Source organism: Petromyzon marinus, chromosome 7, assembly GCF_048934315.1.
Source record: "Petromyzon marinus isolate PM22_M1 ecotype Great Lakes invasive population chromosome 7, UKy_Petmar_22M1.pri1.0, whole genome shotgun sequence".
NCBI lineage: Eukaryota > Metazoa > Chordata > Hyperoartia > Petromyzontiformes > Petromyzontidae > Petromyzon > Petromyzon marinus.
In genome coordinates, this window is record NC_133673.1 from 8,034,954 (window position 1) to 8,057,271 (window position 22,318).

At 45.3% G+C, this 22,318-nt stretch overlaps 1 protein-coding gene and 1 long non-coding RNA gene across 3 annotated transcripts in view; one reads left to right on the top strand and one right to left on the bottom strand.

Annotated features, from left to right (window-relative positions):
• SYT12 (synaptotagmin 12) overlaps positions 1-3,421 on the bottom strand; it is a 40,930-nt gene extending 37,509 nt beyond the window's left edge. The window contains exon 1 of one of the 2 annotated variants that reach the window (XM_032948928.2): positions 2,763-3,421. The gene's annotated coding sequence lies outside the window, so the exon portion shown is untranslated. The remainder of the gene's footprint in view (positions 1-2,762) is intronic. The other variant, XM_032948926.2, reaches the window with a different exon arrangement.
• LOC142924020 (uncharacterized) overlaps positions 1-22,318 on the top strand; it is a 56,006-nt gene that overhangs the window by 982 nt on the left and 32,706 nt on the right. The window lies entirely within an intron of this gene.

Genomic DNA, 22,318 nt, shown 5'->3' on the forward strand with positions numbered 1-22,318 from the left:
GCACACACACAGTCAACACATACAAAAGACAAAGACCCCCCTCCATATAGCCATAACAGACTATTGGGGCAAGTGCTGTTGGCACACAACACTAACAATTGTTGTACACACCTGATGAAGGAAGCTTGTGTTGCCTCCGAAACGTCGTGATTTTATTTATTTGTTTTCATTTATTTTTTATTTTATTGATATTTTTTTGCCTACGTGGCTTTACCGAAAAAAAACAAAGAGTATGAATCCTTGCAGTCACGAAAGCTTCAAATCTAGAAAGAATGTTGTACACAACAATGACATAAACCTCTCCGACAGCATTCAAACGCATAGACACGTGTACTCGCACGCGCAGAGGACACACTCATTTTTATCATCATCTACAGAAGCAATATTCATCGATCTGATAATCTCATAAAGTTGTACTTTAACACGCCAACGATGTGCAACAATACAGCATCCAGTCCTTCATGGTATCAGCCGTGAAGATGGCAAATGGATTGCTATTTTACAGCGGTGGCGAGATGTTAACTCCCTCGCCTGGTATGCAGGAGGTCGTGTGGGTCCGATTCCGACCCTGACGCCTGCTGCTGTATATTTGGAGTTTGCGTTTCTCCTCTCCCCGTGATCGCGTGGATGTTTCTCCGGGGTTTCCCTCCACATTTGGAAACGTGCACATAGAGCGTGTGACTGCAATACATTTCCACATGCTAAGCCACCACTTCGTTGAGCTATCATTTGTAATAGCCAGGTCGCTTCTGAAAAAGAGCTATACAGCTCAATGGGCCTCACCTGGTGAAATAAATATCCTTTTTATTTTGTATATATTTTTTTGTTCAAAATAAATATGTACGTATGTGTGTAACCATGGAGCATTCACATCATCCCGGTGCACGGATCACGGTGAGTAACCTCCAATCGATGCGTTCATTATTCCCGCATCTGCACGCACGGGCATCACTCCATCACTTCGCTCGTAGATTCAAGGCGTTCATCCCCTACGACACGTACATACACGCAGCAAGAGCTGACGTTCGCCACTAAAGTGGCAGAGGCGTCGCCCCAGATGGACCTTGTGCCAGGCTAGGTACACTCTGAAATCCACGTGCAGTGTCGAAGCCTCGCCGGCTAGATGGAGATCATGGGACAGACACAAGTTGATATGGGTTAACGGACTGAGATGCACACAACAAACTCTTTCCTCCCGTTTGGCTGTGTGAACTGAGGGCATGTGCTGTTAGTGAGCATATATACAGACAACACAAATACAAAGGTCCCCATATAGCCTTTAACAAACTGTGGGGGCATGTGCTGTTAGCGTGCACCTATTAAGGCAGGGACGGCACACGAGAGGGGCTTGTGTGGTTAGCACCACGCCCGGCCGCCTTTGTCTCTCCAATGCCGATGTATCAGACAACGCACCATGTACTCATTTAAGGCCGGGTCAGAAATTCGTCACCGATGTTACCTGTGAGCAGGAATCGAACTCTGATCAGCCGGATTTTTAGCGCAGCGTGCTAACCACTACGCCACCGCTCCCCTTATATGCACACACACATAATACACACGATATCACACACACGTGCGCGCACACAGAGTTATCAGGCCGTGCGCGTCTCCCGCACGCGAGTGAATCAACGTGGAGTGTGATACGAACCGAGAGGCGTTATGTAACCGTGTGCGCAAAACTCTGCAGGGTATTTTTTTATACGTATAAGACAGGCAGCGCATCGCGACTGAATTCTAATGTTATTCTCAAAGGGATAGGAGGAGGCTGATGACACGGCACCCAAATGTATTCGAGAACACAGATTTATGTTTGTGCAATATTTCCCATTTGGCACAGTTGCTTTTTGCTCTAATTTCTCTTTGCTTCATTGCTGTACTTTTATTTCATCTGGGTTTTTTGGGTTGTTGTAAATGTGGCGATCGCCGGCCACTCTCTCCGGGTCTCTTAATGTCTCAACTGAAACAGTGTAACACTTTCTAACTCGAAAGTTGAAATCCGGCTTTTTTCGAATTGGGGTCCCCCGCCAAAATATATACAGATTTACTGCCAAGAGGTTGATTTGGTTCTGCTCACCGAGTGGCAGGGTCGGCCTAAGTTGACTTTGATCCTCAGTTGCTTTAGGTATCGTGCTAAACCATTACAAACATAATATTCCCATCATCGGTAAACTAAGTGAAGTGTGTGACCCTAAAGTCGACAGGTAACCAGACAATGCCCGCTACCGGTGTCAAGTACTAACTGATACAGTATCCACTTACTTGACAGTACGTGGTCTCTTTACGTTTGAACATCGTTTTAGTCGACTAAGGTGTCTTTACGAAGGTAGGAATTCTGTATTCGCTATTATACTGCCATCTGTAAATGTTAGAATCGTATACAATGTAGATGCGAATGACATGATACTCGTAATAAACGAATCTGAAGTCGGTGATCATCATCATCCAGTCATAGTTATCACCTCCGTGTGAAGGTGCACGCAGGGGCATTGTCTTACGGCAACTCTTCATGATCATAATCATCAATCATCATCCTGACTCGGCAGTCATTATTATCATCATCATCATCATCGCTGTTAAAGTGCATTCATTAATCCATAATTATCACTCCATGTCATGAATTACCTTGCAGCAGTATGGCATAGAGCCCAGCTAATGTTTTTGCAGTGTGTTCTCTCTCTATCACACGCACGCATGCAAGTGTATGTACACGACTGCACGGTGTGTGTGTGTGTGTACAACTTCGCGTCCACAACAGCTCTCACCTCACGCGCAGATGGAGCGCTCTGTTGCTGCTGCTGCTGCTAGAGCCGCAATGGGGCAAAGGGGCATCTGCAGCATGAGGAGGAGCCCGAGGAGAGGATGAGAAGGAGGCGTTCGCGACGAGTGAAGTTTGCAGACAGTCTCGAAGGGAGGGAGGAATGAGGGAAAGGAAGGAGCACCGGCGTCGCCAAAGCTCACTGAGCACCGCCAGCAGCCCCCACCACCACCACCACCCGCTATCAGCAGCAGCAGCCCCGGGTTAATGTCGCTCTATGTAGCTTGAGTCGCGCACACCTCGGCAGATGCGAGCTCGCATGCTGACAAGGGGGGCGGGTTGTGGAGAGAGAGGGGGGGGCAGCCTTTACTGAAGCACGCAAGGCACGGGTGCAGATTATTCAAAAAGATTTCCAGGACGGCCCATGGACACACTGCTCCTCTATGCCGCTGGTAGAGATACTGCTACTTCTGCTGCGATGATATTCATACTGCTGCTGCTGCTGATGGTGATACTGCTGCTGCTGAAGATGATACCGCTGCCACTGTTGCCGCTAACCGCTGCTGCTCTCCCGTCTCCATGTTGGAGTCGCCCCGCTACCGGAACGCTCCGTGGAGACGCGACTGCAGGGACCGATGTGTTGTGGGTTTGGCGTCGGGGGTTGGCTCAGCCCGTGTGGCTGCGTTTGTAGGGGCGGGGTAGAGTGTGGGGTGATGGTGGGGAGTTGGGTCGGTGAGCAGGGTGGTGGGGGGCTGGGGACTATGGGAGGTTGTGTGTGGGGAGGGGGGGGGGCTAAGCCAGCTGATGCTGCGCTGCAGCACCGATCACAAACCGCGCTTTGGCGCAGAGAGAAGTTGCCGTGAGCAAAGTCGTCTGGGGAGTGATGCCAGAGCGCGCATTCAGTCACATGGCCGAGCCGTTCAGAGTACGCAGTCTAGCGCTCCGATGAGTGATCGGGTTCGCACCTAGAGCTGTTTGGCATGATGTACGTATGTTGCACTTCTTTCCCACCGTACGTAAGCAACCGTGCTTATCGGAGGTGCGATGTCCTGTAGGAACTGAAGACGGTTCCTGCTACAAATAATTATTATTCAACTGCTAGTGGTGAATAATGATGATTATGTTGTTACTGCTGCTACAGAAGCTGATAATGCTGATGGTATTACATCATCTACTGCTGATACTGAGAGCGTCTTGATTAATTTAATTGGGGTCCTGAAGCTGCCAGCACGTAGAGCGGAAACGTCTGACAATACGCCGAACAGCCAATGCAACCCAAAACACATCGGGAGAGCAATACGGCACACCTGCTCAAACCTATGCAGTTTTAGGATACAGACTGTCGGTGTGATACCGTGCGTTCTCCTCGCCTATATTGCACAGGCCTGTAGCATGCACGGTCCTTGATGTACAACGCGACGGGTAGCCTCGGGTAAAGAGGTGTAATGTGTGCTGTGCTCTGATATGGTTCAATTGCGTTTGTCAGTTCATCAGCGTCAATTGAGAATTTGCGTTGGGAAGACTATTCCTTAACGACATTGAACAGTCATTACGTTACAATATATTTCTATTTTTAAAACTTGAACGATTTATAAATACTGTACACCCATACAACTTACGGTCCATTGTAAATCCCTTCCCACATGTAGGGTTGTTTTGTCTTACTTCCCCAAGCTCGTGCGGGTTTGTGAATGGTGCATGCCCAAGACTGGATCCGATGTCACTCACCACTGATATTGGCCGAAGCGTGAAATTGAACTCGGTTCGCCGGCTTTCAGAGTGGTGTGCTAATTCTCTGCGCCACCGCTCTCCCCCAGTGATGATGCGTACAAGATCATATTTGATCAGCGCTGTATCAAAGCTATCGAGGGTGCAGTGCTCGGTGGTATCGATAGCGTGGGTTCGAGTTCGTTCTCTGTCAAGTGATGACCTCGCCATCCACTATTCTCACTCATCCTGCACTCACCGTTCGCTACGTTACTATTGTAAAAAAAATATATGTATCTGTAAAAAATGACCGGGATGGCTCATTTTCTGTGTGATTCACTCATCTCGCCTCCATATTTTCTGCATGTTGGAGGCGTGCACCGGCAACTCCCGGTGCACCCTGTGCGCGGTGTGAATGGGAACATTCGTGTTTTCATGATGGGTGAGGGCACGGCCCCGAAAGGGTTAAACGTGGCCCCGAGCCGCCCCCACCCCCCGCTGAGTAATGGTGGAAGAGTACCTTGAGACATCGATTTCCTTTTTTGAGATGAAAATTGGCGGCGGATTTTCTCTCCTCTTCCCTCTCCACCCCCTCTCTTTATACACGCCCTGCCTATCTCTCTTATTCCTCCCCATCATGCGCCTTGTCGACGTCCCCCACATCCCTTCTGCTCAACAATCTATTCGCTATACCTCATCTCTCCGACCATCCGCCTTTCAGCTCAACTCTCCGTAAACTTCCATTGCCCCATCCATCCCTCTGGGCGCTAATACCACACGCGCGAGTGATTTGATTGGGGCGAATTCTTCTTCTTTCGGTATTAAATGCCAGAGGAGCTTGAAAGGTGACCGTTATAGCAGTGGAATCCAAAGCCTCGTCCCCAGGTCCTTGTTCCACGATCTGCATTTCCACTCTGCGACGGAGGCTTTCAGGGTGCATAACGGCGCTCGCAATAGAACCACGCATCCTAGCCAAATGAATAAACTCCGAATATTCAGAACGCAACGCCCTTTTGTCATTCACCTAAACCACAATGTGCTCAACCATGCAGACGAGACCAATTTGGCATGATAGCATTCACCCCACCCCCCTCTGTTTATATTACGTGACAAACACCACCACAACAACTCCAATTACCAAGAAATCGCTCCTGGAGGAATCGCGCACCGTTGCTCGTACTCGCTGACCCGAGCACAACAACAATTGCGGTTCCGCGTATGGATCCGCATGGGTTTTACGTAATCTCTTTATAACTCGGGAGAAACGGGTCCGGTGATAATACAAAGGTCGCCCCCCCCCCCCATCGATCAAGGGGCATCGATTGGTGATCAAGCAGCAGTAGGAGCAGCAGCATACTCCAGCGTTTTAATATTGTAATGGGGAGCCCCGCATGGGCGAGGAATGCGCAGATACTCTGCTCGGGTTGCTGTTTCAGCACCCGCTCCCCAGTGGACAGCGACCGACGGCCACGACAGTATTTCATGCTCTAGCGCAGTGCGAGGGCCCCAATGCAATCCCTCCTCCTCCATAATTGAAGCGGCGAGCATTGTGGGGTCGCTACAGCTTTCATCTAGACCCATGCAAATGCACGCAAGTCACGACGTGCGCCATAGCTACTCGACGTCGGGCACTTTTTACTTGAAGTATTAATGGAGCCGTCTCTTTGTTTATTCATTCATTCATGATCGCATGCGCCCTTATAAACTCGTGCGACACACACACACACTTTGTGTTTGTATTTATTCGCACGGCCGTGCGGGTATTGTGCTAAAATACACAACGTCGGTGCATGCATAATACATTGGCTAAAGGAGGCCACACATTGGTGTGCGGGAGCAAACAGAGCGGCATTGCATCGCATTAATGCAAATCACTTGCGCGTGCTGAGTAAGATATTAATAATTTTAATACCCGACTGTCATATCTTTTTTATATACATCTCGGACACAATTTTTGTTTATACCTCCATGTAGAGATTACTTCTACATAGCCCATAGCCTAATAATCAGTCCTTATAATTTATCTCCTTTCACGGAAAAAACGCTGTCAGGTTTAATCTCCCTCCTTTAATTATGGCAGCTAATTGAAGTGCACTAGTCAACAACAACGAAGGCGGAGAAGCGCATCCCCTGGAGCGAAGGCAAGTGCGTTCGGTTGTTAAAATTGACGCTTCTGACCGTGCATCGTGGAGAAATTCAATGTGAACCTTCACCTGTGCTTTAACTACCGCTCGTGCACTTTCCCCCACCGAAGACTAACAACAAAGAACAACATACGGTGATGTCATTGCACAGCGGCGCTTACAATTTGTGCATATCCCCCCACCCCCCTCCCCTGGAGTGGACATCGTAGCAGCTCTTGCCAGCAAAAGCCGGCAAGCAAGAGCCGGCAAGAGCTGCTGACGTGCCCCGGCTCTGCTCAAATAACAAATAAACGAGTTCAATCAACTCGACTGGGATTTTTTTTGAGTACGCGAACGCCTCCTCGCTTAATTGCTCTGCCGATCAATTTTTATCATCTGGATTTTTTTCGAGGGGGCAAGAAGCACTTGGTAATCAACTCGTCGAGATTATTGATAACAATTACCGCGAGTAATAGCCCCCGTGACTGAGCATGTGAACTACCACTCCGGTGACCATTTCCCCTGCCATGAACATAAAAAAACCGGGAGTTCATTTACGGTGGTATACATCGTGGCTAATGCAGCTTAAACTGGCGCCTTCCCAAAGCTGTCCCCACTCTCTGCTGTCCCCGTATGTTCCAGCACATGCCTGGTTTAAGTTCCAATAGGCTTACGTTTTAAATTGGGTTTTCTTTTATATATGTCAGATAATTTATTTGAACAACACATGCACAAAAGAGTGGAAGCAAAGTGCACGGCAGCAAGTGGAATAAACGTACGAAACTATCGGTGCCCCGAGTTGTGATCTTGGAAAACGTAGAGCATGAAGGCAAAGAAATAAAACAAGAGTAGGATTATAATATAGCGAGAGTAAAGGAGGAAATAAAGAGCGTGGAGGGCGGTAATTACACAACGAGGTGAGTGGATCAAAGCAATAAATCAACAAAAGGAGACCAAACCTTGACGTGTCGTAGCGAACCATGAAGTGTTTTTATAATGGGTTCTGACATTCCAACTATATTACAAATAGCAAAAAAATGGTCCTCCTTCATAGCACATGCGATGACAAAAACTCAACACGTTTGTCAATAACACTGGCCTTTAAAGGAAAAAAAACATAACAGGCAACGTTTCAGGCAATGGCCCTTGATAGCACATTACTAAACTCAACACGTTCGTCATTAACACTGTTGTTGTAAAATGAAAAAAATAGGTGACGTTTTGGGCAATGGCCCTTCATCGTGCATACAAAAACACCGACTACATTACATTTGACGAGCTGAATTTATCTGCCGTTGCAGTGGCATTCTCATAACATTTGGTAAGGGAAGATAAACACGGTGCTGCTTTTATTTTACAGCACAAACTAGCTGCAGTCACTCACCGTGATTCATTGCTGTGAATTAATGAATTCCTTTATTTAGAGCAAGGTTGGCGCCTATTGAGATTTCACTCTCTTTTGTGAGTGCCTGGGAAGGAATGGTAAAAGACTCTGCAATAACAAATACAACGGTGATATAATATATTTTTTTTTATTAAAACGACGCGTACGTTCTAATTACCTATTGTAATAGCCCTGTGTTAGTAAGGAACCGCTTTCGAAAGAAAAACGGTTATATTCATGAATATTATAATACAATGCACCACTTGTCACCAAATGTATCAATGCACGCATTAGACCTGAATATTTCATTTAAATGCAGTTTAAATTAAAAAAGGGGGGGGGGAAGAGAAATTGCCGAAATCTTGTCTGTGATATATATTACTACAACTATATAACATTGTTAAATGTTACATTTTGATTCGAAGTTTTCGTGACTGCAGGGATTCATATTCTTGGTTCTTTCGGTAGAAGGGAAACAATAAAATAAAATAAAACGTATTTTTTATATTTTTATCATTTTATTGTTTCCCTTCTACGTGACTTTACCGAAAGAACCAAGAATATTTTAAATGTTATTGCATTTTCTTTGGTCCTTTCGGTAAAGTCACGTAGATAGAAAAATAATAATAAAAAAGAAAGTGAAAAAAATAAACTAAAAATAATAAAAAACAAAAAACACTAATGTAAACTGTAGCCTGGTTATTAAACTGAGTGTACTGGTAATCTATAATGTAAACTGTAGCCTGGTTATTAAGTTTGGTGAGTGTACTGGCAGTCTATAATGTAGACTGTAGCCTAGTTCTTAACCTCGGTGAGTGCACTGGCAGTCTATAATGTAGACTGTTGCAATGGTTATTAACCTGAGTGAGTGTACTGGCAATCTATAATGTAGACTGTAGCCTGGTTCTTAACCTGATTGAGCGTACTGGCAGTCTATAATATAGACTTATTCTTGGTTCTTTCGGTAATAAAAATAAAAATAAAAAACAAAAACAACGACGTTTCGATCGCAACACAAGCGGTCGTCATAAGGAAAAAGCGGGATTAACCTCTAAAGGCAAACTGTTTATAAAGGTTTAGAGATGGGCGTAGCCCAAGTGTGTCAGCAGGATGGGCGGGGCAGCTAATGTTAATGTTGGAGAAAACAACGACACCAATCAGAGGGCCGCCAGGTAATCATTGCACCTCGCTCAACACACCCACACTGCTGACGGTGGAGCTTGAAAAGAAAAGAAAAATCAAGTCATGACCCAAAGTGGTTGATGACATCTTTGCAATGATTGCTGAGTTTATAACCATCCTCTCGGTAGAAATTGTGTCTGTACATATGGATGGCTCATGCACGAATCTTTGTTGATGGCCAGTAGGCTTGCAAAGTCTTAGAAAAATCAATTTCGTTTATTATTGCATTGCTTTGTGAGTTAAGTTTTATTTTATTTAATGGGCTATGCTAATTGGTGATGGGCTCAAGTGAATCGCCCTAAGCCAATCCCTGGTAATCCCCTGATTGGGCTCTCCAAATCAGCTGTTTCACCGGCCTTTGCCCCCCCCCCCCCTTCTGCTTGTGTGCTATCCGCTCACTAATCCTTGGAGTAATATGGCCCAGTGCAACTGTGCGTGAGTGCTTGTCACCCATTCACGATGAGCCCGCAAGATCGTCAGTGCCCGTAGCCGCGCTTCTGAACCATTCCTAACATCCCTGTGGGATTTCAAATGAGCTTTGTTGAATGTGAAAGGTACTCAGTGAAATACTCCACGGGATAGAGCGCCTAACGATGCAGAATGCAATGCGGCTAAGTATTCAAATGGCACTCCAAATCCAGGGGACAATTTTATTTCTCAAATTTGTGTGAAGCAATGGCCTGAAACTGTCACAACATAAACATTCGCAGACATCTCCGCGATGTCCGTGTTGTGTGATAAATGAGATCTATGGGTAGCACGCATGCATGACAGCGGCATAGATCAGAGCTATGTGACTTCATGTGTCAGACTGATAAACCCAATTGAGTTATGTCAGAAAAATGTATTTTACCATGTCAATCGGATAATTGAATTCGGCTTTGGAAGTAGACTAAGCAGACACTGTTGATGCAATCACAAGATCTCCAAACAGGGAAAACAGAATAAAATGCCTATGAAATTACTGTAAAAAAGTCAGTTTTAATCCCACAATGTACGACAAAGTTGTAATCCATTTAATATATCATAGTAATGATGATGATGATGATTATCATCATGGTGATTTATGAGGTCCTCTTGTATGCATTGCTGGCTGCTTTCAATATCACTTCCAGACAAACCTAGTTTTGTCAAATTCATCTCAATAAGAGCCCTCCCACGTCCTCTTCCATCATCCGCGCTGCGTTTCCCCTCCTGGTTAGTGGACTAACGTGACCCGGAAAAACCTCTCAGTCTGGCACTCGTGGGACACGACCAGCTCAATATAGTTTTTTTTCTTTCCTGAATTATTAACCTGAGTGGTGTTCGCTGTCGTCTATTGTACAGCTCCTTAATTTATGTGGTCTGTTACTTCACATTAGACAGCCTGTGAATATCCTACCTGTTTAAGACTAACTTTGGAAACTCCAATTCTAACAAAAACGCAACCCCGATTGGCACGGTTGGCTTTCGCACAGTGCGAAAGAAGTTCAACATACATACAACACAAATTATGTTGCCGTGGTGAAAAATGTGAGCACACTGGACTTGCAACCCAGAGATTGCCAGTTTTATTTCATCTCCGAGTGTGGTAGTTGAACAATGGTGAAATATTTCTTCAATGGCCCCTCCTTTGTCCAACCACTGGTATCAAGGGCTACACCATAATTCGTTGATCGGCTGGTCTCATGTGGTGGGTAATGCGCGGGTATTCTCACCTCTGCCAATATGTCTGGTCAGGGTGGAAGAGTGAGCTAAAAAAAATACCCCCACTGGAGAGGCTCTCTCGGACTCAGCAATTGTGGCGTGGGCTAGCAATTGCAGGGCTGCACCTTGGTTCTCTGGTACGAGATTAGCCGATGACACATTATTACCACCGTGGTTTCATGTAACTGAACACAATGCGCTTGATTAGGATGCTTCGTTCATTCTGTTCCCAATGATAGGAGGTTACTGCACACGCGCTAGAATCTCACTGACCCTGATGTAATTGCTAGCCGTGCAGAAAGTAACAATTGCATTCCACGTTTTGCCTGCGCTTCCCATACAACAAAAAATCTCAACGCATTTATCAATAACACTGCCCTGAAAGTAAAAACAATATAATAGGCGATGGCATTGGTAGTGGCCCTTCTTCTCTGCTGTCACTATATAAACGTTCCATTTAGGGTGGCATTATTGACAAATGTGCTACTTTTTTTTCATTTGCGCTTGTGCACTACCAGCGCAGTTTTACACCATGACATGATACTTCCCATTGGTCAAGTCAGCCTAAAACAAAAAACATGGTACAGCGTATCATCGTAAAGCAAGGTCGTAGCCATGGAGTCAACATTGGGGAGACCAAATCTTCCAGGGGGTCTGGGGTCCCCCCCCCAGAAAAAAAATCTAAATTTGAAAACGAATTTCCTGCCTAAAATATTAAAACATTCACTAACACATAGGATGGACTTTTATTTAGTTTTTACAATAATGTCTAATAGTGTATTGTATTACATTGCTCTGTCTTTTTCTTTTACTATTTCTTGTTTCATTGTATGTAATGGCAGAGATTAGGGATTAATAAAGTACAACCATAACCACAATAATATAAACATAAATCTATTTTATAGCAATATATTGGGGGGGGGGGGGAGGGGGACATTTTGAACATATTTGAATATTGGGGGGGGGGGGGGGTGTGTCCCCCCCCCCCCAATATATATTATAATTACGGCCTTGTCGTAAAGTACTGGGAAGACAAAGGTGGCCAGAAATTCTACACGTCACACCACGTTCACCCATTTGCAGTGCCGCCCTTAATGGGTGCACACAAACGAAACTTTCTGCAACGTTAAGTAAGTAGGGTTAAAATGCGAGGCCATTGCCTGTGTGCGCTGTGTGTGTGCGCGCGCGCTTTTCCGATGCTCTAGATGTAATGTGGACCAAGTCATTCGTGGTCCGATGGAACAAAGACAATTCTCGGAGCGCCGTAAAGCATCGTTAGTGAACTGCGTTTTCTCCAGCGAGAGCAACACGTCGCCGGTGGCGTCGCTGCATTGTTGGCGTTGAAGTGAGACACTTGTAATGGGGCCAAGGCGGCATGTGAATGATGACTTTGCGACACAGTGGGCGACAGTGGTGCCTTCATAAATATCCCAGCTGATATTTTTTTTTTATCGCCGCTCGTTTAAATCAATGTCCTGGCACTCGAATTGGTCGACAGTGTTAACATTTTGTTTTGCATACGCCGTCAGTCTGTTATGTAACTGAGAGAAGAATAAAAAAACAGAAGGGGGAGAGAGAGAAAAAAACCCTCCGGCATTCATGCTGGGCAATGCTCATCATTAAGGGGGGGGGGGGGGAAACGATGCCCACTAAAAGATGTGCTTCTCTCCTGTAGCCGCTATTAACTGAATGTTTCACAACAACAATAACAATTACGTACAGTGGCAATGGTGTGGATGGCACTGTGGCCTAGCGCACTACTTCATTAACCCAGTGACCCGAGTTTGAATTCCGGTCATAGCTAAGCTAACATTAGGGGCAATTGATCTCAGAACCAGTCCTTGGCCTCCCATTCACCAAAGTGCAGGACACTCACCAGCATGGTGAAGTATGGTCAAACAATGACCGCCACAGCGTGGGGGGTGGGCGGGGGGATTTCACCTCCGGTCGTGAATTGACAGAGATATGCAAATCTATGTACTGTATTGTTATTTCTGTGTGGAGATATTGTTATCAATGTCAGTGTATTCTAGGGTGACAGTGCCCTCAATTTGCCTTCATCACAGAGCCCTGCTCAATGCACGCAATACTCTGCTCATGGAAATAACAGTTACGTTTTTTTTTTAATTGCCTCGTTGAAATGAACAGCTAACACCGTATTTATGCACATAATGTAAACATGAAGCGACACTGCTTTCAGGTTAATGCTCGCTCTCAGAGCAATATTGGCAGAGTAGTGTGGATAGTTTCGGCGTTACCACGTTGTGGAATGTGTTGAGGGCTCGCGCGTTGTGGTTACTTCGTGTTTGTTGAACACAAACAGCTGCCGCCTGCCAAAGCAACTAGCTTGCCAAAGTTTTGATCAAGCAAGCATTGTCATTATGTAGGCCGTTGCATAACATATTAGCATTATGGCACTTATTCTGAGAGCTGTTAACCCGCGGCCACGCTTATGCAGGCTGCACTCTGTAACAATCGCAGAATGGCAAAACCGACCCCGTCAGCAAAACGACTGTGTATTCCTGGGATGAGAGAAGAGTTACCATGTAGAGTATTTTGTCACTGGATATATTTAATTCGTTTTTCCCTGCTTTATTATGATTCCCGAGCATGCCTTGGAGGACAGGCCTAAAGATAGGATTATGTGAGGAGTGCTTATTATTATGTGTCAGTTATAACCAACGAATTTTTTTGCCTCTTTAACTTAACTTTGATGCCTAGTAATTGATTAAAGCTTTCATAAAAAAAAACACACGCTTGCAAATATGATTGTGTACATGTACCGGTACAATCCGTATGTCAAATCCACCGCTGGATGGGAGCCTTCCCACGTAGGGTTCAAGGCAGGGAGCATAAACGTTGGAGCATAGAAGTACGCAAGTTTAGACACATTACATTTACTGTTAAGAAATGTAAGTGGGCATGGGCAGCACATGTCACTGGCAAGGATGATGGCTGAGAGTCAGGACTAATGACGAAACGACAGCCACAGGAGGACACGCGCCCGAGAGGGCATCCATATCATAGATGGAGCAACAGAATAAACTCGTGTGCAGATGACAGATGGATTTTTTGCATTGGCTGAATTGCGTGACGGAGAGGTTTTTTTTAAAAATCTCACTAGTGGATTGATCACGTATGATAATGATGATGATATTTAATTGACATGTACAGCCAGTAGTTAGTAGGCTCTAGGCAGGCTATTTCTCTGGGATATGAGTGATTTTTACCGTGTACGATACAATTATAATAAACTGAATAATTTGGCCAAATGTTTTAAGTAGGACCATCTTGCAAAAAAATAGATAATGCAGTTCTGTCCGACAGTGGCCTCATTTAAAATTCTGATGACACTGTGTGCTCACCCACCCACCCACCCAAGTGGGGTTCTCGTTGTCCTGTCACCATTGGTTCCGTAAAATGCCCTCTCCTGCACCAACCCTCACAATATCCCCATTGCTCACAGCCACCGAGGTGTGGGGACAGGGCGGGTGAGAAGTCGCTCCACCGGGAGTGACTCCGAGCTATTTTAGCAGGGAGACTGAAGTCTGCTATGCGAAGATAACGGAGACACAACAAAGGAATTTAAAATGGCATTGGAAATTGAATAGCGATCCTAAGCTGATATTTCAAGCTACACATTGCCCTCAATCGGGGCCCAAACAAACACGCAGATGGCCCTGACGCTTGGGGCAAGGCAAAAGATGGCGTCTGCCCTGCACATCATTGCCCTCCCCTTACATTGTCGTCGTTCTTATCGGACAAAGGCCTCGTGTATGAATCGCACTGGAATGTCCTTTTGTAAGGTTTCATATTCCGATTGATAGGATAACAACAACAAAATGCATTTAAACATTGGAATTGCACGCTACGTTCAAGGCACTGTCATCGTATTCTTTACGTTTAAGTGCACGTCAATGAGAAATAAAGTGAACCATAAGAAGGCAACCCCGTTGCAAATAAAATAGAGGGGACATAATAAACGATCTAGAAGTGGGGAAACATTGTGAGCACACTTTAGGCTTTTATTCTATTCATTGCATGGCAGAGTAAAGAAGGCAACAGCCAAATGTCACCTTTAACATTGTATGAATGTATCTGTAACTACCAGTGGGCAGTGATTATTACAGGCGCATACAATTTATTTGCATTTAAGATGTTAATTATGGTTTATTCATGATTATGAAGATGATGCCAAGGCTGGGAGCCTTTGAGGTCAAGGCCAGTGTCAAGGTCTGTCCAAGCCGGATCCTCCAGGCTGATGCCTGTATGAAGGATGGTGTCTCGAAGCCATGGGGAGCGGTAGTGTAGCGGTTAGCGCTACGTTGCGCTATGAACCTGGCGACCCGGGTTCGATTCCCGCTCACGGCCAACACCACAGTGACGATTATCTGAACCGGTCCCGGGCCTCCCCTAGGTCGACTCAGCCTCAAATAAGTACCTGGTGCGGTGTGTAAACATTACCACTGGGGAGACAAAGGCGGTCGGGCGTGGTGCTGGCCACCCACCCCCTCGTGTACCGTTCCAGTCTTCATAGGTGCTCGCTAACAGCACTTGCCCCTACAGTCTGTTAAGGCTATATGGGGGATCTTTGTCTTGTCTCGAAGCCAAGTCTTGGGGCCAGAAGTCAAAGTCAGGAATAAGAGATAGGAAAATGTCCTCGAGTGAGGCCCCAATGCTAAGGATGGGTCTAAAATACCCAACACTGCTTTGAATGTCAGGATACCATGCGATAATCAAGCGCCCATTCTGTATGTGGCCTTGTGAAAGCCACAGCTCAAAAGAGCCGAGATTGTGGCATTTTTTATATCGCCAAATTGAACACAACTAGACAACTATACCGGTTTTATGCTTAAATTAGGGCTCATCATTGCAATATAGCCATCGTTCTACCGACACCATTTTTACCTGTGGGACTTACATTGGGTAGCCCACTCGCTGCATTGTGGGTACAAATTTAACACAGCCAAAGGGCAACAACAAACCAAATCGAAGCCCTTTCATTGACGAGGCAATTCAGCAGATATTCTACTGATATGTTTTTTTCTGTTGAAGACATATTTTTTGTAAATATATGATAAGTTGTTTCCTTCCATCATTGTTTTAATGACTGTTTGATTTCTTCATCAGCGCAATCATAATCTGTATTAATCCCGGAGGAATCCGATGAACTTCGAAGCTCTTTTTCACAGATGTCCAGTTGGGGCGGGTTAGCAAGTTACACATCCCTCTCATCAGCCAGAGGGATGTGCTTGACATTTAGTCCCGATCATGTTGTCCTCAGTCACTGATTTTTTTGTGTGAAAAGTGCTTCGTAAAGTGTGTGTGTGAAGCAAAGCTGCCTTTAACGTTCTTCAAAGTCAGGACAACTTATTGCTGTCCCGACTTGAAACATTCAACGACGAGAAAAATATTCCAGCTTAATTAAATATGCTGCTGAAGGACAAAGTAGTTAATACAAAGAAGCGTGGCATAGTTAACGCCTTAGCTGTAAGCCGTGTGTGTGTGTCAGATAAGCTTTCTGCGGGCACCACAGGACTGTGCCAGAAGATAAACATATAATTTAAAAAGCTGAGGAAAAGTAAACTCCTGTAGAGCGTGTTGTGGCCACTCGCCAGTAAATTCAATCATATGTAAATGCCTCCTGCAGAGACCGTGTCTCAGCTGGCTTTCACGAGCATATAATTACGCAATACATTTTGAAACTTTGGTTGACTGCAGGGGTTTTCCCTCAGGCTGCACAGCAGGATGGCAGGAACCAGATAAATAGAGAAAAGGACAAACGAATGATTGAGTGGGTGCTGGTGGTGGTGTTGCTGGTAGCGGAGGTGATTCTGGTGGTGATAGTTTCATAGTTTAGTTTTAGTTTATTTTTTTATTTTTCAGTTTATTTATTTTGGTATAGACCTGTGAGCCATTCGGCTCTTGAATCGGGTGCAACCACAACAAACAAAAAACAATAACACGAACAAGAAAACATCTTAAAGTGACTATGATAGTGGTGGCAGTGCTGGTGGTGGTGGTAGTGATGGTGCGGATTCTGCTGCTGCCAGTGGTGGTGGTTGTGAGTTGTCAAGAGTTGTCATGCAGCACTTTTAGGTATAATTTTTAAAAATGTCACCAGCAAATATTTAGTGGCTTTTTATTGAGGTGGAGCAATTTTGATAGGGAATCATTTGCACAATAGAAATCGCTGAGTGGCTAGGGAAATTCATCGTATCCCTGACCTTAGCCAGAATCAATGGAATTTTGGGCTTAAATCTGGGCAGTCTGGTCTTAAGCCAGTACAAAAATAAACATCATATAGAGTAAAAAAAAAATTTGGCCTGTCCAGGTCTGATGATGAACATTTGGCGAACCACTCACTCTTCAGAGGAAATGAATACTGCCTCGTATTGGGTGAGTGATGAGTAGTGTTGAGTGACATACCTATTGATGGGATTACAGACATAGTTTTGATACGACATTTTATGCAGATTTCTGCTAACAATTATGTAAGGGGCTTCTGATTTATGCTATCCCATGATTAATTTTCTCGATCATGACGCGACTCGTGCAGCACACAAAATTTAATTACACACTATATTTTACTGTACATGACATTCACTTTCGTGGTGTTTTAGTAATTGCAAATTTTGCATGGCATTTAAATGCCACAATTATCTACGCGCCCAAACACATTTCCTGTAAAGGAATGTATCGTTTCTTCCGTTGTGTATTCACTTTAAAAAAAACACACACATTGCTTGGCTTTGTGATGAAGCCACGTAATATATATGCACGAACAAGATTTAACTTCAAGGAAAGGACAAACGTTGCCAAGAGGCATCTTTTGATTTAAAGCTTTCCTGACTGCAGGGATTCATATTCTTGGTTCTTTCGGTAAAGTCATGTAGAAGTATAACAATAAAATAAAATAAAAATATATAAAACAATAAAATTCTCACGACGTTTCGACTGCAACACAAGCAATCATCATCAGATGTGAAAACGACAGCAAAATTTTCTTGCCATGCCAACAACTTCAGCGTCGATGTCAAAGTGAATTGGGCCGCCGTACAGCTTCACAAAGCCGCAGACTAGGAGGACACCCTGGGCAAGTCTGAGATTTCAGATCTAAACAAGTGCCATTTCGACTCTGTGACAAAAATGAAAGTTTAAATGGGTATACCACAGTTAGTAGATCGGCTGGTCACGTGTGGTGGGCTAAAGTGTGGGTCCCTAGACATTTTCAAAGACGTTTGGCCAGCAGTGGCATGAGCAAGCAATTGCAAGGCTGCGCCTTTACTTTTTGCCACGTGGGTTAGATATCCAGCAGTTTGGAAAGCAAGGCTCGTATGTTTGTTGTTGTGCTATTGGTAAAGCATTGACATGGTCGGTTACTGTGCTGCGGCAGCGGCCCTAGATTGAGTGCCCGTTGTAGAGCGCCACAGCAGCCATGATGGAGGAACTGCCAAAGGCCATCGATCATCACAGTCTGGGGTGCAAGGATGGCAGCGTGGCTGGAAATATATCCTCGAAGGGCATTCAGAACTCTTCTAAGGGGTTTTCACATTTCTGAACCTCGGAGAAATGATTGTTACGGCCATAAAGAAAAACAAATCCTCCAGCAGGCAGACTTTTGGGGGAAATCCTGTTTGAAAGCACCTATTAAGGCCAGTATGGCACAAGAGTGTGGCCAGCACAATACCTGCCCACCTTTGTTTCCCAATTGCTGATGTTTACGCACCGCAGCAAGTTTAGCTATCGCGGTTTCGCGGTTTCACGCCAAAAATGTATTGAGGTTCGGTTCGCCGGTCGCGCCCTCCGTGACTCCACCGTTCGCGGTTGGCCGCGAGATTCCTGAACGCGTCGTAACTGTACTGCTCGCGATGATGGTGCCGCGGAAGAACGCACACGCCTTCTTGTCTCCACCTTGTCTTCCAAGCGGCCCATTGTGGATCCATGATGACGTGTTCCAAGCCTCCAGTGAGGAGGCAATGGGGTCGCGGAGTCCGGTACACTGACACGTTCTACGGTATTGTACACTCCACTAATTATTTTCATTCTATACATTTATCGTACAAGTTATGTTTAACACTAGAAATAAACTATCATAGTCTTACGTACAATAGACTTCTTGTTTAATGTTTGGGTTGATATAGGATAACGTAAAACAAAAGGAAGGTGCGCAGGGGGGGGGGGGTGTCGTATTAAGAAGCATAAACCAAACCCTCGTTTTCCCATTTGCATTTCATTTTGCAGATTCGCGGATTTGTCAATTGCGGCTATTTTCAAAGACGTAACATGCGGAATGGGCAAGGGTACTCATTTAAGGCTCAGTTGATGGAGGGGAGATCCCAGAACTGGTTGAAATATTCACCTCCGATGTAAGCCATGGCTGGAAAGTGAACTATGGCCGCTGGGTTTGTAGCGCAGTTTGCTAACCACTTTGCTACCCACACACGTACATCCACACACGTACAAGACAAAAAGACACACAGACACATGTAAAGGTTGGCCATTACTCTTCTACAGGCTGTCAGTGCAAATTATGTTCATATTGAATGATCTAGGCAGCCTCTCATCACTCCTGGACAGAGCAAGGGTTATTCTTTGCAAGGTAAATTTCCATTATTCCACCGCTATTGCAACAATTACAATCTTTTTTTTTATAAGGTAAGGCCCACTGAGCTATGCAACTCTTTTTCAGAAGCGACGTGGCCACAAATGATAGCCCAATGAAGTGGCTTATCATGTAGAAATGTATAGCAGCCAAATACTCTAAACGCGTGATGTTTCTAAATCGGAGGGGAAAACCGGAGGACCTGGAGAAAAATGCACGCGACCACGGGGAGAGAGAGAGACTGCAAACTCCAAAGATACAGGTGTCAGGGTCGGGATCCGGATCAAACCCCCAGGTCCTCCTGTACACCGGGCGAGGTGAGTTAACATCTCACCACCGTGGCGCTTGGACTAAAGATGCAGCTCTGCTCACTCCACTTCTGTCGGAAGGGTCTCAACTCGGGGGAGCTACAGAGAGCCCCTCTCGAGAGCCCACTCCTCCACACTGGCCAGACGGGTTGCAAGCGGTGGGAGTAGCCACACTTTTCCACACTTCACATGCGACCTGATGGTCGTCTAACTGGGGCATCATTTATTTTTCTGGGTAAAGAGAGGCGGCGGGGTGGGGGGAGGTTAAAAAAACGTGTCCATAGTTTCAGTGGCTGTGCTGGGAGAATCGAACTGGCAACTCCTGGTTTTAAAGGCCACTCCGCTAATTATTGTACCACGGCAGCATCCCAGACGGCGACTACAGTGCGACTATGAATTTGTGCGAAAACGCTCGCCCTTCGATGTTGATCTTCCACCACCTTAGCAGTGGGGCGCTCCTGATGGCACTCACTTATCGCTGTAATTTTGGTCGGGAGCGCAATTAATAATTGAGCACTCAGGAAGCGCATTAAGCTAATGAGTACGACTAATGAGAAACACTTCCCGTCAGTCTCTGCATTAGAACGATCTTCATCCGTTTCCACGAAACTCGGACGCTGCCAGTCGTGCAGTGGTGAGCACACTGCAGTTGCAATCCAGAGGCAGCCAGTTCTATCGCCCGGCGTGGCAGTTGAAGCAAAGGGGCTAGTTTCTAAAATCCCATCTCCCCTGTCCACTCTGCAGTATAAATGGGGTACCAACCAGAGTTAGTTGTTACCCCCGCACCACCTCCGATCAGCACAGTCGGTAACGTATGGTGCGAAAGAAGTTTAACATACGGGTACATACGTCGGCAGGTAGCCTGCGATGGCGTAAAGTGTGGGTGACTCCCCACCCCTTCTACGATGTCGGGCCAGCGTGGAAGAGTAGGCCAAATCCACACCAGAAGGAGCTCCCTTGTGTGGAGCCCTTCCACCAGCAGTGGCACGAGCAAAGCAATAGTAGGGCTGCACCTTTACCGTTTCACCTTGAACATAACGCGGAGTCAGCGATTTCCTTGGTGATATTATAGCTGAGCTTATGGTTTCTGCTGTGTCATTCATCTTTGACAAAGGAATAGAAAAACGAAAACGATCATAGCCCTCGTGTTGATGCTCCTTGGATGAGAGAGGAGGAGGAGTTCAGTTCTGTGAGCGTGTTCTTCATTTATGGCCTCGTTTTGGGGAGAGAAAAAAAAGATATTCCCATTTTGTTCGTTTTGATTAATTTTTTTAAGCGTAGGCTTTAAAATGGGCATTTGATCACAAATCCTTATGAACGATAGGTTGTTTGTGCCTCTCCAATGGAGCGTGCCAATTCCCCCCTAAGTGCTGCAGTGTTTCACTGTGATAGTTGAGCGAGTCGCGTTATTTAAGACGAGAGTGAGTCGATGGAGTGAAATGAGTTTCTCCAAGAACTGTCCCGGGGTCTGTGAACTCAACCCTGCCTCATCCGTTCACTCCGAGATCTGTGGTTTCCTACTAATGGCAAGGACATGGAGCCAGACTAAAACATTGCAAGATATTTTAATCAATGTAATGTAATATTGGCAATGGCCATTTAGGGAATGTCCTATGCAGGTCAATAGGATAATTAATTAGCAATGTTTTAAAAATGCATTTTCTAAAATAATGGCTTGTAAGTTAATTTAATTGATGTTTTGGTTTTGTGATTTTATAAATGACATAATGTACACGATATGTAATTACAGTCCAAATTTGTCTTGGCACTATTCAATGAAGCCTTCCCCATGCAGCCTGTCGTGGAGCTGGTTTGACCATATTTCACCACGCTGGGCATTGCAGATTGGTGAAGCATTGGGTGGGGGGAGGTTTGTGGAACCAATTCAGATGCCGCTCACCACTGTTTGTCGTAGCCACGAATCTAACTTAGATTGCCGGGTCCACAGTGCTGTGTGCTAACCACGGCACCGCTCCTCTCCAAAAAATAGACAATATCCATGCATTTCATGTATTTTCCAGATATCGTCATTGTGAGTTTTCTAGGTCAGAATGTAAAAGCTGTGGTGTGTGTGTGTGTTTTTTTTGTAAGCAGTAAACCAAAGCATATCTATGGTGTGTTTTAGTTTGCCTGCATTACTAGATCAGGATAAAAAAAAAGTTTAGCCCATGCAGAATTATAATGGCTTTGGGCTGTTTGAGTTGTCATTTGGTAAAGGTGTAGTTCAAACAAAGCTGGCAGGCCAAGATAAGAGCATTATGCATCATTTTTGAAAAGTATTTGGTAACAGTGAGGTCAAATGCAATTCTGCACATTATCTGCGAGATGAAGGCCGTTCCATGCCGTGCTGGTTATGGGGTTTGCTTGTCCCCTGATTCACCACCCTGGGCAACAGTGCGGGTTGGCAAAGGGGGCCCAGGACTGGTTCAGACACCACTAGCTGAAAGCAGAAATAAAACTCGGATTTCCAGGTGCCTTAGCACACCGTGCTAACTACTAACCACTGGGCGACCACTTCAGCCCCATGTTGCATTTACCCATTTGTAAAAAAAACACATGTTCTAGCCT